Genomic DNA, 16,181 nt, shown 5'->3' with positions numbered 1-16,181 from the left:
CCCAATGAACGTGAAACTGCAACTAATGCGGAATGATCAGAGAGAGTAGTTTGAGGTAACAGAATATTACAGCAAACAGGAGTGCTGTGATAGGACAATATTGACCCCCCAAAAAGTTACTGTAGTACGTTTGCAAAATTGTATCAATATATTCCTTTGGAGAGAGCAGTAAAAGTCATCCATCCCAGTGGTCCTTACTAAGGTCTACTTTATAGAGCCCAACGTGAGTTGTGATTGCCTTGTGTTCTAGCATAAGGTACAGCTTACGGTACTGTATAACAGCATGAGAGAGCAAGTGAGAGAGAGAAAGAAGTGTCATAGGGAGGAGGTCTCCATCAGTAGTTACCTGCAGCAGGAGCCTCTCGTCCCCGATGACAGCTGCTTTGCTCCAGTCGATGATCTCGGAAAAAGGCAGCTCCCAGCCGTTGCTCAGTAGGACAGGGATACAGGCCGCCTGGGGGAGGAGGACGGTAGCCCAGGGGGAAGCACAGAGAGGGTCAGTGGTAATAGAATATGCACATACACCTCTATTATGGATACCAGTCTCTACCCTTCTGCTGGACTGTTAAGAAATAGTCACAGTTATAAGAGCTAGTCCAGATATTTCTTTACAGTAAAGTATCAGATTATTTTGTAGTCATGTCTACAAACAGGTTCATCAGAATGCCCTGTCATACAGAGTAAAACGTGGAATGTTAGTCACACAATGGTAGGACGTATTGTATAACACTATTTAGTTGAACCTATTGGGTCTTATCATTAGTGCAGATAATTAGTTACTAGCATCAAACAAATACTTGAGTAATTAGATATATTTTTAGTTAGTATGTTTTCATTGTTTATTGAACATAGTTCATCACTCACTGAACTGGTTTTAATATTCATAAAAACTTGTGGTTTACCTCAAAGCTGCACCTTTATAATGGCAATTAGAAATTGTTTCACTCCTTTCACTCCTGCAACATTTTTTTAGGTCATGGAGCACTACATAAAAAATGCAAATGAGGTCACAATTTCCTGAATCAAAGTTTGTACCGAATATATAAATCTATATAATATAATTCTATATTATTATAGAATATGCATAAAATTCATCCTCATTTTGCAACGTCTGCCTATACTAGAGGTTGACTGATTAATCGGCATGGCCGATAACATTGCAATCCACGAGGAAACTGCGTGGCAGGCTGACCACCTGTTACACGAGTGCATTGTCAAAAGGACCTTGTGGCTGCAAGGAGCCAAAGTAAGTTGCTAGCTACATTAAACTTATCTTATAAAAAATAATTCATCTTCACATAATCACTAGTTAACTACACATGGTTGATGATATTACTAGGTTAACTAGCTTATCTTGCGTTGCATATAATCAATGCGGTGCCTGTTAATTTATCCTAAAATCACAGCCTACTTCAACTTCGCCAAACGGGTTTTGAATTTTTACAAAAGCGCATTCGCGAAAAAAGCACAATCGTTGCACAAATGTACCTAACCATAAACATCAATGCCTTGCTTAAAATCAATACACAGAAGTATTTATTTTTAAACCTGCGTATTTAGTTAAAAGAAATTCATGTTAGCAGCCAATATTAATTTAGGGAAATTGTGTCACTTCTCTTGCGTTCAGTGCAAGCAGAGTCAGGGTATATGCAACAGTTTGGGCCGCCTGAATCTTTCTTCCTAACAAAGACCGTAATTCATTTGCCAGAATTTTACATAATTATGACATAACATTGAAGGTTGTGCAATCTAACAGCAATATTTAGACTTAAGGTTGCCATCCGTTCGATAAAATACGGAACGGTTCAGTATTTCACTGAAAGAATAAACGTTTTGTTTTCGAAATGATAGTTTCCGGATTTTTACCATATTAATGATCAAAGGCTCGTATTTCGGTGTTTATTATATTATATTGATTGATATTGTCTGATTGAGCGGTGATAGGCAGCAGCAGGCTCATAAGCATTCATTCAAACAGCATTTTACTGCGTTTGCCAGCAGTTCTTAGCAATGCTTGAAGCACAGCGCTGTTTATGACTTCGAGCCTATCAACTCCTGAGATTACGCCGGCAATACTAAAGTGCCTATAAGAACATCAATAGTCAAAGGTATAGGAAATACAAATGGTATAGAGAGAAATAGTTGATGCATCATAATTCCTATAATAACTACAACCTAAAACTTCTTAACTGGGAATATTGAAGAATTGGGGATATTGAATCACCAGCTTTGATATGTTTTCATGTTCTGAGCAAGGAACTTAAACGTTAGCTTTTTACCATGGCACATATTGCACTGTGTTGCACTGTGTTTTTTTTGCATTATTTAAACAAAATTGAACGTTTCATTATTTGCTTGAGACTAAATAGATTTTATTTATGTACTATATTAAGTTAAAATAAAAGTGTTCAATGTTCATTCAGTATTGTTGTAATTGTCATTATTACAAATATATATATATATACCGATTGTACCGATTATTGGTCCTCCAATAATATATAATACCGATTATACCGATTATTGGTCCTCCAATAATCGGTATCAGTGTTGAAAAATCAGAATCGGTCAACCTCTAGCCTATACCCACACATATTGTCTCAATATTTATTTTTAATACCCTCAATTACCAAGTTAAGCATACCTAATTTCAAAATAGGTCATCACAGTCAATCGTGAATGATAATTATTCACGTTTTACCGGTGATCATCATTAATTTGATTGACCTCAATCAGTTTTATGGAAATATGCATTTATAGTGGGAATATGCCTTTATTTATGGGAATATGCATCTTGAGTGTTATTTTAAGCGATTGGAGGGCCATTCGTGCTGCTGAAAGGACAGCGCCAGTATCGTGATGTTAAAAAAGTTTAACCAACTTGTGGTGCTGAAGGATAGCTCTGCAATTCGGCCAGTTCAGGAACAAACAATATTAATTTATAGTATAGCCTAATAGGCTACGACTACGTGGTATAGCTATTTGTAGGCTATAGCCTAATGTAAATACAAATACATATAGCTTAATATCCCTGTACTGTTTGCAGGGAAAGCTTTAGTTGTGAGTAGGCATTACATTGTATTGTGTAGCTTACTCCACGCTGTATCATAAATACACTTTGATTAGCTTGAACACATGGTTACAATATACCCTATTACAGAATAAAAAGAAAACTGAGGTGAAATATCAATTCATATCATTTATTTGCAGAGATTGAACATTAATTCAAATCAATTGACGAAGTAGTGAACATAAATCATTACTACATAGAATTGCAGAACATGCAGAACAATAAAATCAAGCTTTTGATGTGTAACCATGCACCCCAATAAACTAATATAATCTTAATGCATTATTACCTTCAACTTGGCCTAATTCATATTTCCAATTGCCCACCCTGACATCCCAAGCTAGAACAGGCTTTGCGTCTCAACTAATAGCCAATAGTCTAAATATCCCAAGAAGGGCTACAACAACTTCCAGAGGGTCAGGCTCCTTGGGCTTTGCGGGGGCTACTATGGTTTGGATTTCCTCCGCAGAACGGTGTCGCCGTTACCAAGTGGTCACATTTGGTTCTGGATTCCACTCCGCAAGAGGGGGTCGGTGGAGTTTTATGAACATCAAGGCAGACACAGTGTGAATTTGGATCCTAGATCTCGTTGGTGTGATGATAAGGTTCATGTGGCTGAACCCCCTCTAACACGCCGCTGAGGTACAGTGCTTGACTTGGAATAAAATAGGTTCCAGTACTCATTTTGGGTGCCGGTACTGTTTATATATAGGTGCAGGAGCTCCACAATAATTTTGAGCAGGAGCTCAAGTAGTAGAGAAATGGAAGTGCCGGTACTCAGCTCCGGTGAGCTTCGCCCAAGTCAAGCACTGGAGATCATGTACAGTTAAGCAGTGGTCTCAGCTCGCGTGGCACGTGTCCCCTACTGTGTACAAAGTCCCTAAAGCCATTGATGGTGGAGGCACACAGGAGGGAGAGCGTTGGCACAGGATGCAAATGTCTTCTTGCCTGAATCCCGGAGGGAGAGGCTCTGGCCAGCTCTCTCTCCAGGATGTTTGCCTGACATATCAGGTGTGTGCCCTGCAGCCTGGTTCGCTGCGGACCAGCCTTTAAAGCTTGTGGTTGTGAACATGCGGCTTCTCATTTTGTTTATAAAACTGGATAGAAACAGCTGGTGAATCTTTATAAACGTTTGCCAAAGTGGTCAAGCATCTGATGGACCTTCGCAGTGCTCACACGTAGCCTACAGTTAATCATTATCGCCACAGCCAGAAATATATATATTTTTATTTAACCTTTATTTAACTAGGCAAGTCAGTTAATAACAAATATTTAGAATGACGACCTACATCTGCCAAATCCGGATGACGCTGGGCAAATTGTGCGCTGCCCTATTGGACTCCCAATCACCACAGGTTGTGATTTCTTATTTACATTTTTTGTGTTACAGCCTGGATTTGAAGTGACGCCTCTAGCACTGAGATGCAGTGCCTTAGACCGCCACTCGGGAGCCCCCCAGGAAGACAGGGAAGAAATGAAATATAATTTATTTAGAATTTATCAGAATACATTTTCCAGAAGTAGTTTTACCAGCTTTGTGTATTATCAAACTGAAAAAGTGAGGGAGCGCCTCTCCCCCACACTCTTGCACCACTACAACGCTGCTCCTCAAACCTGTTAACACAATTCCATTAAAAGAAACACCATAGCAACACAAACCTGTTTATCACAAACTTAAAGCCAGGCTTTTCCGGGGATCAAATTCTCTATCAAGGTAAGTTTGCAAAGGATTTACTTTTAATGGATGCTCAGAGGTGAGAAAACCAAAGTGGCAACCATTTTTAGGGAGAATAACATTTGTTTAACTATGTGCATTAGCACTTACGGATAAATTAACATTGCCAACTTCATCAGAATCCCTTTTAATTTCCTGTACAGTGGCACTGCATTTAGAGGGATCTAATTTGATGTGTCTTGTAGTCATCAATCATACATGCAGACTAAAATAATAAAAACCAAGGCAGCATACTGAACTGTACGGCACCATGAATTCATGTTTACATTTCAACGGAGACTTGGATCTCCATCATTAAAAGTTGACACTTATTTGGGGCTTATAGGGGCTTTGTGAGAAATGCCAAGTCCAGGATTGGTGGTGGCCTGTCTGTCTGTTTAAATCCCCACTGCTCTTTAGTGATTTGCATGGCCTGGCTCAGTGTCGTGGCATCATCACACTCCTCGCCTTTCCTTCTCATCTCCCTCTCCTCTCCCTCTTCTTTCCTCTCCTCCCTCCTCATCTCCTCCCCTTCTTTTCTCTCCCCTCTTCTCCTTTCCTTCTCCTCCCTCCCCTCTGCTGTTGTAGGGAAACAAATCATTGCCTGCTGCAACACCAGCCCCAGTCTTATCCTTCCATCCATCTGCATAACAGCCCTTGTTTGAGCCTCACTGATGGATAAAGAGGACAAATGGGAGAGGGCTGCCTCACAATATCAAAGCTCAATCTGTGTCATGTCTAAAAGCTTTTTGATGTTCCTTTTTCAAAGTGTCCCCTCTGAAATCTGGGTGCGGAATGGAACTGCCTCACACTTAAAAGGCAGCAAAGAACGCTCCATTTGGGGACCATAATTCCAGCTAGCTTTCAGTTGGTACTTTGTGAGATGATTATTCACACATTTGAATTGTTAGCTACAGTGTCTGCCTAACTGCTGCACTGACCCCCTGTAAGAGTGTAAGATGGCGCCGAAGAGGATGAATGGTGTTTTACATGCTCCTGACCAATTGTGCTATGTTGTTAGTTGTTTGTTACTTATTGTTTTACTTATTTTGTCCATAATATTGCTGCTACCGTCTCTTATGACCCGAAAAATAACTTCTGGATATCAGAACAGTGATTACTCACCACGAACTGGAAGCAGCTTGTGTGTCTTTTTGTCAATATCAGATGGTGCACAATGTATAACACTAAAGAAGTCTTGAGGTATTGCTTGCCTGAGGTAGAGTACCATATGATAAGCTGTAGACTACACTATCTACCAAGAGAGTTCTCATCTATATTATTCTTAGCCGTCTATTTACCACCACAGACCGATGCTGGCACTAAGACCGCACTCAACCAACTCTATAAGGCCATAAGCAAACAAGAAAATGCTCATCCAGAAGCAGCGCTCCTAGTGGACAGGGACTTCAATGCAGGCAAACAAATCAGTTTTACCAAATTTTTAACAGCATGTCACATGTGCAACCAGAGGAGAAAAAAACTCTAGACCACCTTTACTCCACACACAGAGATGCATACAAAGCTCGCAAATCTGACCATAATTCTATCCTCTTGATTCCTGCTTACAAGCAAAAACTAAAGCAGGGAGTACCAGTGACTCGCTCAATACGGAAGTGGTCAGATAATGCAGATGCTACACTACTGGACTGTTTTGCTAGTTCCGGGATTCATCCAATGGCACTGAGGAGTATACCACCTCAGTCATCGGCTTCATCAATAAGTGTATCGACAACATTGTCCCCACAGTGACCGTACGTACATATCCCAACCAAAAGCCATGGGTTACAGGCAACACCTGCATCGAGCTAAAGGTAGAGCTGCCGCTTTCAAGGAGCGGGACACTAATCCTTATGCTTATAAGACATATTGCTTTGTCCTCAGATGAACCATCAAACAAACTAAGCGTCAATACTGGATTAAGATTGAATCCTACTACACTGGCTCTGATGCTCGTCGGATGTGGCAGGGCTTTAAAACTATTATGGACAACAAAGAGAAACCCAGAAGTAAGCTGCCCAGTGAAGGGAGAGTACCAGATGAACTAAATGCCTTTCATGCTCTCTTCGAGGCAAGCAACACTGAAGCAACACTGGGACCCCTCAGGGGTGTGTACTTAGTCCCCTCCTGTACTTCCTGTTTGCTCACGACTGTGTGGCCAAACACAATTCAAACACTATCGTTAAGTTTGCTGATGACACAACAGTGGCAGGCCTGATCACCGACAACGATGAGACAGCCTATAGAGAATGGCAGTGTGAACTGGCAGTGTAGTGCCAGGACAACCTCTCCCTCAATATGAGCAAGACAAAGGAGCTGATCGTGGACTACAGGAAAAGGCAGGCCAGACAGGCCCGGGGCTGTAGTAGAGTGGGTCGAGAGTTTCAAGTTCCTTGGTGTCCACATCACCAATGATCTATTATGGTCCAAACACACCAAGACAGTCGTGAAGAGGGCACAACAAAACATTTTCCCCCTCAGGAGGCTGAAAAGATTTTGCATGGGTCCTGAGATCCTCAAAAAGTTCTACAACTGCACCATTCAGAGCATCCTGACCAGTTGTTTCACCAACTGGTATGGCAACTGCTCGGCATCTGACCGTAAGGCGCTACAGAGGGTAGTGAGTACGGCCCAGTACATCACTGGGGCCAAGCTTCCTGCCATCCAGGACCTATATAATAGGCAGTGTCAGAGGAACGCATATAACATTGTCAGAGACTTCAGTCACCCAAGTGAAATACTGTTTTGTCTATTACCGCACGGCAAGCGGTACCAGAGCACCAAATCTAGGATCAAAACGCTCCTTAACAGCTTCTTCCCCAAAGCCATAAAACTGCTGAACAATTAATCAAATGGCCACCGGACTATTTACATTGACCCCCCCCCACACACACATTTGTCTTGTACACTGCTGCTACTCACTGTTTATTATCTATGCATAGTCACTTCACCCCTACCTACATGTACAAATTACCTCAACTAACCTGTACCCCCACACACTGACTCGGTACCGGTACCCTGTGTATATAGCCTCGTTATCGTGTTACTTTTGATTATTTATTTATATTTTTTACTTTAGTTTATTTGGTAAATATTTTCTTTGAGTGTAGTCTGGCCCAGGAGTGGGAAGGTGAACGGAAAGGCTCTGGAGCAACGAACCACCCTTGCTGTCTCTGCCTGGCCGGTTCCCCTCTTTCCACTGGGATTCTCTGCCTCTAACCCTATTACAGGGGCTGAGTCACTGGCTTACCGGGGCTCTCTCATGCCGTCCCTGGAAGGGGTGCGTCACCTGAGTGGGTTGATTCACTGATGTGGTCATCCTGTCTGGGTTGGCACCTCCCCTTGGGTTGTGCCATGGCTGAGATCTTTGTGGGCTATACTCAGCTTTGTCTCAGGATGGTAAGTTGGTGGTTGAAGATATCCCTCTAGTGGTGTGGGGGCTGTGCTTTGGCAAAGTGGGTGGGGTTATATCCTTCCTGTTTGGCCCTGTCCGGGGGTGTCCTCAGGTGGGGCCACAGTGTCTCCTGACCCCTCCTGTCTCAGCCCCCAGTATTTATGCTGCAGTAGTTTATGTGTCGGGGGGCTGGGGTCAGTTTGTTATTTCTGGAGTACTTCTCCTGTCCAATTCGGTGTCCTGTGTGAATCTAAGTGTGCGTTCTCTAATTCTCTCATTCTCTCTCTCGGAGGACCTGAGCCCTAGGACCATGCCCCAGGACTACCTGACATGATGACTTCTTGCTGTCCCCAGTCCACCTGGCCGTGCTGCTGCTCCAGTTTCAACTGTTCTGCCTTATTATTATTCGACCATGCTGGTCATTTATGAACATTTGAACATCTTGGCCATGTTCTGTTATAATCTCTACCCGGCACAGCCAGAAGAGGACTGGCCACCCCACATAGCCTGGTTCCTCTCTAGGTTTCTTCCTAGGTTTTGGCCTTTCTAGGGAGTTTTTCCTAACCACCGTGCTTCTACACCTGCATTGCTTGCTGTTTGGGGTTTTAGGCTGGGTTTCTGTACAGCACTTTGAGATATCAGCTGATGTACGAAGGGCTATATAAATAAATTTGATTTGATTTGATATTTTCTGAACCAACAGTGCAGTTCAAGAAGAGTTAAGGGTTTGTAAGGAAGCATTTCACAGTAAGGTCTACACTTAAGCATATACAAATAAAGTTTGATTTGACACAACTTATAGACTTGTTTACGTGCTGCTGTGTGTTTTGTTGCTAACCTTACTTTGCTACCTGCCAACTTTACGGTTTTTACTTTTTAATTATGTTTATATTTTTAGTTGTTCCCTCGCTCAACTTTTTTCATTCAACTTTTTCACTCTAGACGCTTTATCTAGATGTGGTTCGTTTGGACCTCCACCAGCCGAAGCTAAGTAGTAACATTAACATGATGCCTTCTAATTGCAATAGCAGTACTCATAATATACAGGAGAACGATTACCTTACGGCGAGGGTAGCTGTGCTGCAAGCCCAGCTTCAGACGCAATCGTTAGGCAAGAGTAATTTCAGTGTAGGAAAGGATGAAACAGAGTCTGTGCCACCAGTAAGTACAGATCGCAGTATAAATCCTCTCGCACGGTCCCCGCAGCCGGACAACCTTCTCATGGCTTCTGGAAGGAAATGCTGTAGGAATGCTCAACCGGTGTCATTCAGCCGACAGAAACTTTCAACTGGTTCTCCCCATTAAGCAGCAAGTCGGAGTCAGAGGCCGAGCCTTTTCTGGTCTCTACTCCTCCCATTATGGGTTCTGAGACTCCGAAGCCTCCCACCATTAGCTATGACAAATTGAAAACCCTAGTCTTTGGCGACTTCATTACCCGCAGTATTAGACTTAAAATGAATCATCCAGCGATCATAAACTGTTTACCAGGGGAGAGCTTCCGATGTTAAGGATAATCTGAAGATGGTGTTAGCTAAAGCTAAAACTGGCGAGTGTAGAGAGTATAGGGACATTGTTATCCGCGTCGGCACCAAGCCATAAGACCCCTGAACAGGTAACCAAATGGTTACCCGGACTATTTGCATTGTGTGCCTCCCCAACCCCTCTTTTACACTGCTGCTACTCTCTGTTTATCTTATATGCAGTCACTTTTTTGTCACTTCTAGCTTAGACTACTGCAATGCTCTACTTTCTGTTTACCCGGATAAAGCACTAAATAAACTTCAGTTAGTGCTAAATACGGCTGCTAGAATCTTGACGAGAACACAAAAATTGTATCATATTTCTCCAGTGCTAGCCCCTCTACACTGGCTTCCTGTTAATTCTTGAAACTCCCCATCCCGGATCCGGGTTTGTGACTAAAGCCTCAGGCTCATTAGCATAACACAACGTTAACGATTTCTGAAAATCGCAAATAAAATGAAAATAATGCATCTGCTCTCAAGCTTAGCCTTTTCTTAACAACACTGTCATCTCAGATTTTCAAAATATGCTTTTGAACCATAGAAATTGACTAATTTGTGTAAGAGTATGCAAAGCTAGCATAGCATTTTGAGTAGCATTTAGCACGCAACATTTTCACAAAAACCAGATAACCAAATAAATAAAATAATTTACCTTTGAAGAGCTTCTGATGTTTTCAATGAGGAGACTCTCAGTTACATACCAAATGCGCAGTTTTTCCTGAAAGCGTCTGTGTGTAGGAGAAATCGTTCCGTTTTCTACATTGCGTCTGGCTACCGAAATGAACCGAAAATTCAGTCACCTACAACGTAAAACTTTTTCCGGATTAACCTGTTGATGCTCTGGGGGCGCAATTTCATTTTTGGATGAAAAACGTTCCCGTTTTAAACAAGATATTTTGTCACAAAAAGATGCTCGACTATGCATATAATTGCTACCGTTCGAAAGAAAACACTCTGACGTGTCCAGAAATACAAAGATCTTCTCTGTGCGTGCCCTATAACGTGAGCTTCAGGCAAAACCAAGATGAGATGGCATCCAGGAAATGACAAGGATTTTTGAGGCTCTGTTTTTCATGATCTCCTTATATGGCTGTGAACGCAAGAGGAATGAGTCAACCCTTTCTGTCGTTTCCCCAAGGTGTCTGCAGCATTGTGACGTATTTGTGGGCAGATCATTGGAAGATTGACCATAACAGACCACATTTACCACGTGTCCGCCCGGTGTCCTGCGCCGAAATTGGTGCGCAAAAGTCACCTGCCAGTATTTTTCCATGCGATACAGAGAGGAAAGCAAGCTTCCATGAACTGCATGTCAATGAAGAGATATGTGAAAAAACACCTTGAGGATTGATTCCAAACAACGTTTGCCATGTTTCGGTCGATATTATGTAGTTAATCCGGAAAAAGTTTCACGTTGTAGGTGACTGCATTTTCGGTTCGTTTCGGTAGCCAGACGCAATGTAGAAAACGGAACGATTTCTCCTACACACAGACGCTTTCAGGAAACACTGCGCATTTGGTATGTGACTGAGACTCTCCTCATTGAAAACATCAGAAGCTCTTCAAAGGTAAATGATTTTATTTATTTGGTTATCTGGTTTTTGTGAAAATGTTGCGTGCTACATGCTACACAAAATGCTATGCTAGCTTTGCATACTCTTACACAAATTAGTCAATTTCTATGGTTCAAAAGCATATTTTGAAAATCTGAGATGACAGTGTTGTTAAGAAAAGGCTAAGCTTGAGAGCAAACGCATTATTTTAATTTTATTTGCGATTTTCAGAAATCGTTAACGTTGCGTTATGCTAATGAGCCTGAGGCTTTAGTCACGATCCCGGATCCGGGATGGAGAGTTTCAAGAGGTTAACTACATAATATCGACCGAAACATGGCAAACGTTGTTTGGAATCAATCCTCAAGGTGTTTTTTCACATATCTCTTCATTGATATGCAGTTCGTGGAAGCTTGCTTTCCTCTCTGTATCGCATGGAAAAATACTGGCAGGTGACTTTTGCGCACCAATTTCGGCGCAGGACACCGGGCGGACACCTGGTAAATGTGGTCTCTTATGGTCAATCTTCCAATGATCTGCCTACAAATACGTCACAATGCTGCAGACACCTTGGGGAAACGACAGAAAGGGCAGGCTCATTCCTCTCGCATTCACAGCCATATAAGGAGACAATGGAAAACCGAGCCTCAAAAATCCTTGTAATTTCCTGGATGCCATCTCATCTTGGTTTTGCCTGAAGCTCACGTTCTAGGGCACGCACAGAGAATATCTTGGTATTTCTGGACACGTCAGAGTGTTTTCTTTCGAATGGTATCAATTATATGCATAGTCGAGCATCTTTTTGTGAAAAAATATCTTGTTTAAAACGGGAACGTTTTTCATCCAAAAATGAAATAGCGCCCCCATAGATGTAAGAGGTAAGGCAGGGGCTGATTTCAAGGTTTTATTGCTAACCTACAAAGCATTACATGGGCTTGCTCCGACCTATCTTTCTGATTTAGTACTGCCGTACATACTTACACATATGCTACGGTCAGAATATGCAGGCCTCCTTACCGTTCCTAGAATTTATAAGCAAACAGCTGGAGGCAGGGCTTTCTCCTATAGAGCTCAATTTTTATGGAATGGTCTGCCTACCCATGTTTAAGACTCATCTCTTCAGTAGGTCCTATGATTGAGTGTAGTCTGGCCCAGGAGTGTGAAGGTGAATGGACAGGCACTGGTGCAAAGAACCGCCCTTGTTGTCTCTGCCTGGCTGGTTCCCCTCCCTCCACTGGGATTCTCTGCCTCTAACCCTATTACAGGGGTTAAGTCACTGGTTTACTGGTGCTCTTCCATGCCGTCCCTAGGAGGGGTGCATCACTTGAGTGGGTTGAGTCACTGACGTGATCTTCCTGTCTGGGTTGGCGTCCCCCCTTGGGATGTGCCGTGGCGGAGATCTTTGTGGGCTTTACTCGGCCTTGTCTCAGAATGTAAGTTGGTGGTTGAAGAAATCCCTCTAGTGGTGTGGGGGTATATCCTGCTGTTTGGTGGGTGGGGTTATATCCTGCTGTTTGGCCCTTTCCAGGGATATCGTCAGACTGTCTTCCGACCCCTCTTGTCTCAGCTTCCAGTATTTATGCTGCAGTAGTTTATGTGTTGGGGGGCAGAGTCAGCCTGTTATAGCTGGAGTATTTCTCCTGTCTTATCCGGTGTCCTGTGTGAATTTAAGTATGCTCTCTCTAATTCTCTCTCTTTCTCTCTCTCTCGTTCTTTCTTTCATTCTCTCTCTCCCTCATAGGACCTGAGCCCTAGGACCATGCCTCAGGACTCCCTGGCCTGATGACTCCTTGCGGTCCCCAGTCCACCTGGCCGTTCTGCTGCTCCAGTTTCAACTGTTCTACCTGTGGCTATGGAACCCTGACCTGTTCATCGGACATGCTACCTGTCCCAGACCTGCTGTTTTCAGCTCTCTAGAGACAGTAGGAGCAGTAGAAATACTCTGAATGATCAGCTATGAAAAGCCAAATGATATTTACTCCTGTGGTGCTGACCTGTTGCACCCTCGACAACCACTGTGATTATTATTATTTGACCCTGCTGGTCATCTATGAACATTTGAACATCTTAGTCAAGTTCTGTTATAATCTCCACCTGGCACAACCAGAAGAGGACTGGCCACCCTTCATAGCCTGGTTCCTCTCTAGGTTTCTTCCTAGGTTTTGGCCTTTGTAGGGAGTTTTTCCTAGCCACTGTGCTTCTACACCTGCATTGCTTGCTGTTTGGGGTTTTAGGCTGGGTTTCTGTACAGCACTTTGTGACATCAGCTGATGTAAGAAGGGCTTTATAAATACATTTGATTGATTGATTTGATTTGTACAGAGTGGGGTAGAAATGACTAGGCTACTTCCTTCATTTGGGGCGGCAGGGTAGCCTAGTGGTTAGAGCATTTGACTAACCAGAAGGTTGCAAGTTCAAACCCCCGAGCTGACAAGGTACAAATCTGTCGTTCTGCCCCTGAACAGGCAGTTAACCCACTGTTCCTAGGCCGTCATTGAAAATAAGAATTTGTTCTTAACTGACTTGCCTAGTTAAATAAAGGTAAAAATTCTTTACTTTTAGCCATGCAGGCCTCAGTGTATCTGGATGTGATACCACACTACATTGATTCAAAATGTCCATAATAACTTCCTCTGTCGATATAGAGACAGATGTACATCAAGAATGGGATAGTTCCAAGTAATAAACAATTCTAAGATACTTCTATAGAGGCTCAGTGGGACGCTACTGTCAGTCCAAATAAACATGCCTGAGAGGAGGAGATCAGGTGTTAATGAAAGTGGGAGGTGTTGAGATAAAAATAGGTCTCTTCTGTATCTATAGTACAGAACTCTTCTGCAGCTGTTTCTGAAAAGATGACAGGTTGTCAATACCAATAACCCAAGCATCAGGCCTGGCAGACTGCAGGGCCTGCACAACTCACAGGCTCCAACCCTGGCTGCCATGCCGATGACTAGCCCCCGTTTCCAAGGGAACCACTTGGAGACGCAAGGAGCCTTGGAGAGACAGGTTTTTTGTTGGGGAAACTTCAAACCACATACCTGGAGGGCCTCGAGAAAGCGAAAGGAGCCCAGCCTGCGACCGCGGGGCACCAGGCAGAAGCTGGAGTTATGAAGCAGCTCCTGGTAGTCGAACCTGGAGACAGACAGAAATCGACTTTGTCAGAATCATTGAGACATCAGGCACGCTAACATGTCAAGATCCTTTGAGGTCCAACTGACAAAAATGAGAGAGCAGAGAGGAAAAGAATAGAAGAAAGAGAGGATGGCTATGAGCTGACAGAGGGTAGTTTAAAGTAAATGTGTCCTTAGATTACACACATGCAAACAACAATTACAGCATTAAAACTTGTGTCAATTGTCTCACTCAATCACAAACAAAGACATAAGCTCAAACAAATACATATTTTAGTTGGTGAAATGGATGTGGGAACATGAGAAACACATTCTTCTTCAGAGAAATTAGACAAACTTCCAAGCACTTGTCATGTTTCAAGAATGTTATTATAAACAAAGAAAGCTTTTAGACTAGAATAAGGTCCTCTACTCCACTCTGGCCTAGAGTATGATCAATGTTACACAACGAGTGTATTACAAAGGGAGACTTTTTGAGATTGATCTCCAAAAGCACCTCTGTCTTTCCCAGTGATACAAGCCCGGGATTCCTGATCCCATCCCTATAGCAGGCAGAACAACCCTTCTACTCTCCCCTCACTGCAGGCCAATAGAGAGAGGGGTAATTTATGGCCCTGTTCCAAATCGGCGTCTCATCCCAAGGCCCATCCAATAAGGATGAGGAGCAGCTGTTTTATCTGACAGTAAATCATATGAAATAACAGGAGAGCTTTTAAGCTACATAAATCAATCACAAAACACACCAGCCTGTCACTGCCTATGAAGCCCCGCGATCTATAACCAATGCTGTCTATGATCCTCATAACCCATATCGTATGAAAAATATCAGGCAGCGAATTCTTAAGAGAGGCGAAGGATGATTTATGGCATTTGAATGGAAACATGCATAACACTTTCTTTGTTGTTAAACAAGACAGGGGCATTTTCAAGATGGACAACTCTCAGAGACCAGGCTGTCTCCCAAATTTGTGATCAACTGGCTAACCTGGAATCATGGCTGTGTTTGATTATTTTGGTAATGAGACTATAAATGAATATGTTCCATCCCGTGTGACGAAATGCAATTGTCATATATAAACATAGCAGTATTTTACAGAACTGTATGTACAGTTGAAGTCGGAAGTTTACAAACACTTACGTTGGAATCACTAATTAAACTAGGTTTTCAACCGCTCCACAAATTTCTTGTTAACAAACTATAGTTTTGGCAAGTCGGTTAGGACATCTACATTGTGTATGACAAGTAATTTTTCAAACATTTGTTTACAGATTATTTCACTTATAACTCACTGTGTCACAAATCCAGTGGGTCAGAAGCTTACATAAACTAAGTTGACTGTGCCTTTGATGTCGTGGCTTTAGCAGCTTCTGATAGGCTAATTTGAGTCAATTGGAGGTGTACCTGTGGATGTATTTCAAGGCCATACCTTCAAACTCAGTGCCTCTTTGCTTGACATCATGGGAAAATCAAAAGAAATCTGCCAAGACCCCAGAAAAAAAATTGTAGACCTCCACAAGTTTGTTCATCCTTGGGAGCAATTTCCAAACATCTGAAGGCACCAGTTCATCTGTACAAACAATTTTACACAAGTATAAACACCATGGAACCACGCAGCCATCATACCGCTCAGGAAGGAGACGCGTTCTGTCTCCTAGAGATGAACGTACTTTGGTGCGAAAAGTGCATATCAATTCCAGAACAACAGCAAAGGACCTTGTGAAGATGCTGGAGGAAACACGTACAAAAGTATCTATATCCACAGTAAAGTCCTATATTGACATAATCTGAAAGGCCG

General features: G+C 42.6%; 1 pseudogene; it reads right to left on the bottom strand.

Moving 5' to 3' along the window:
- Nucleotides 1–16,181, bottom strand: part of LOC135505977 (exostosin-1-like) — a 296,459-nt pseudogene that overhangs the window by 48,723 nt on the left and 231,555 nt on the right.

The sequence above is a fragment of the Oncorhynchus masou genome, chromosome 19, assembly GCF_036934945.1.
Source record: "Oncorhynchus masou masou isolate Uvic2021 chromosome 19, UVic_Omas_1.1, whole genome shotgun sequence".
Taxonomy (NCBI): domain Eukaryota; kingdom Metazoa; phylum Chordata; class Actinopteri; order Salmoniformes; family Salmonidae; genus Oncorhynchus; species Oncorhynchus masou.
Note: the sequence above shows the minus strand (reverse complement) of the source record. Positions and strands in the feature narration are given on the sequence as shown.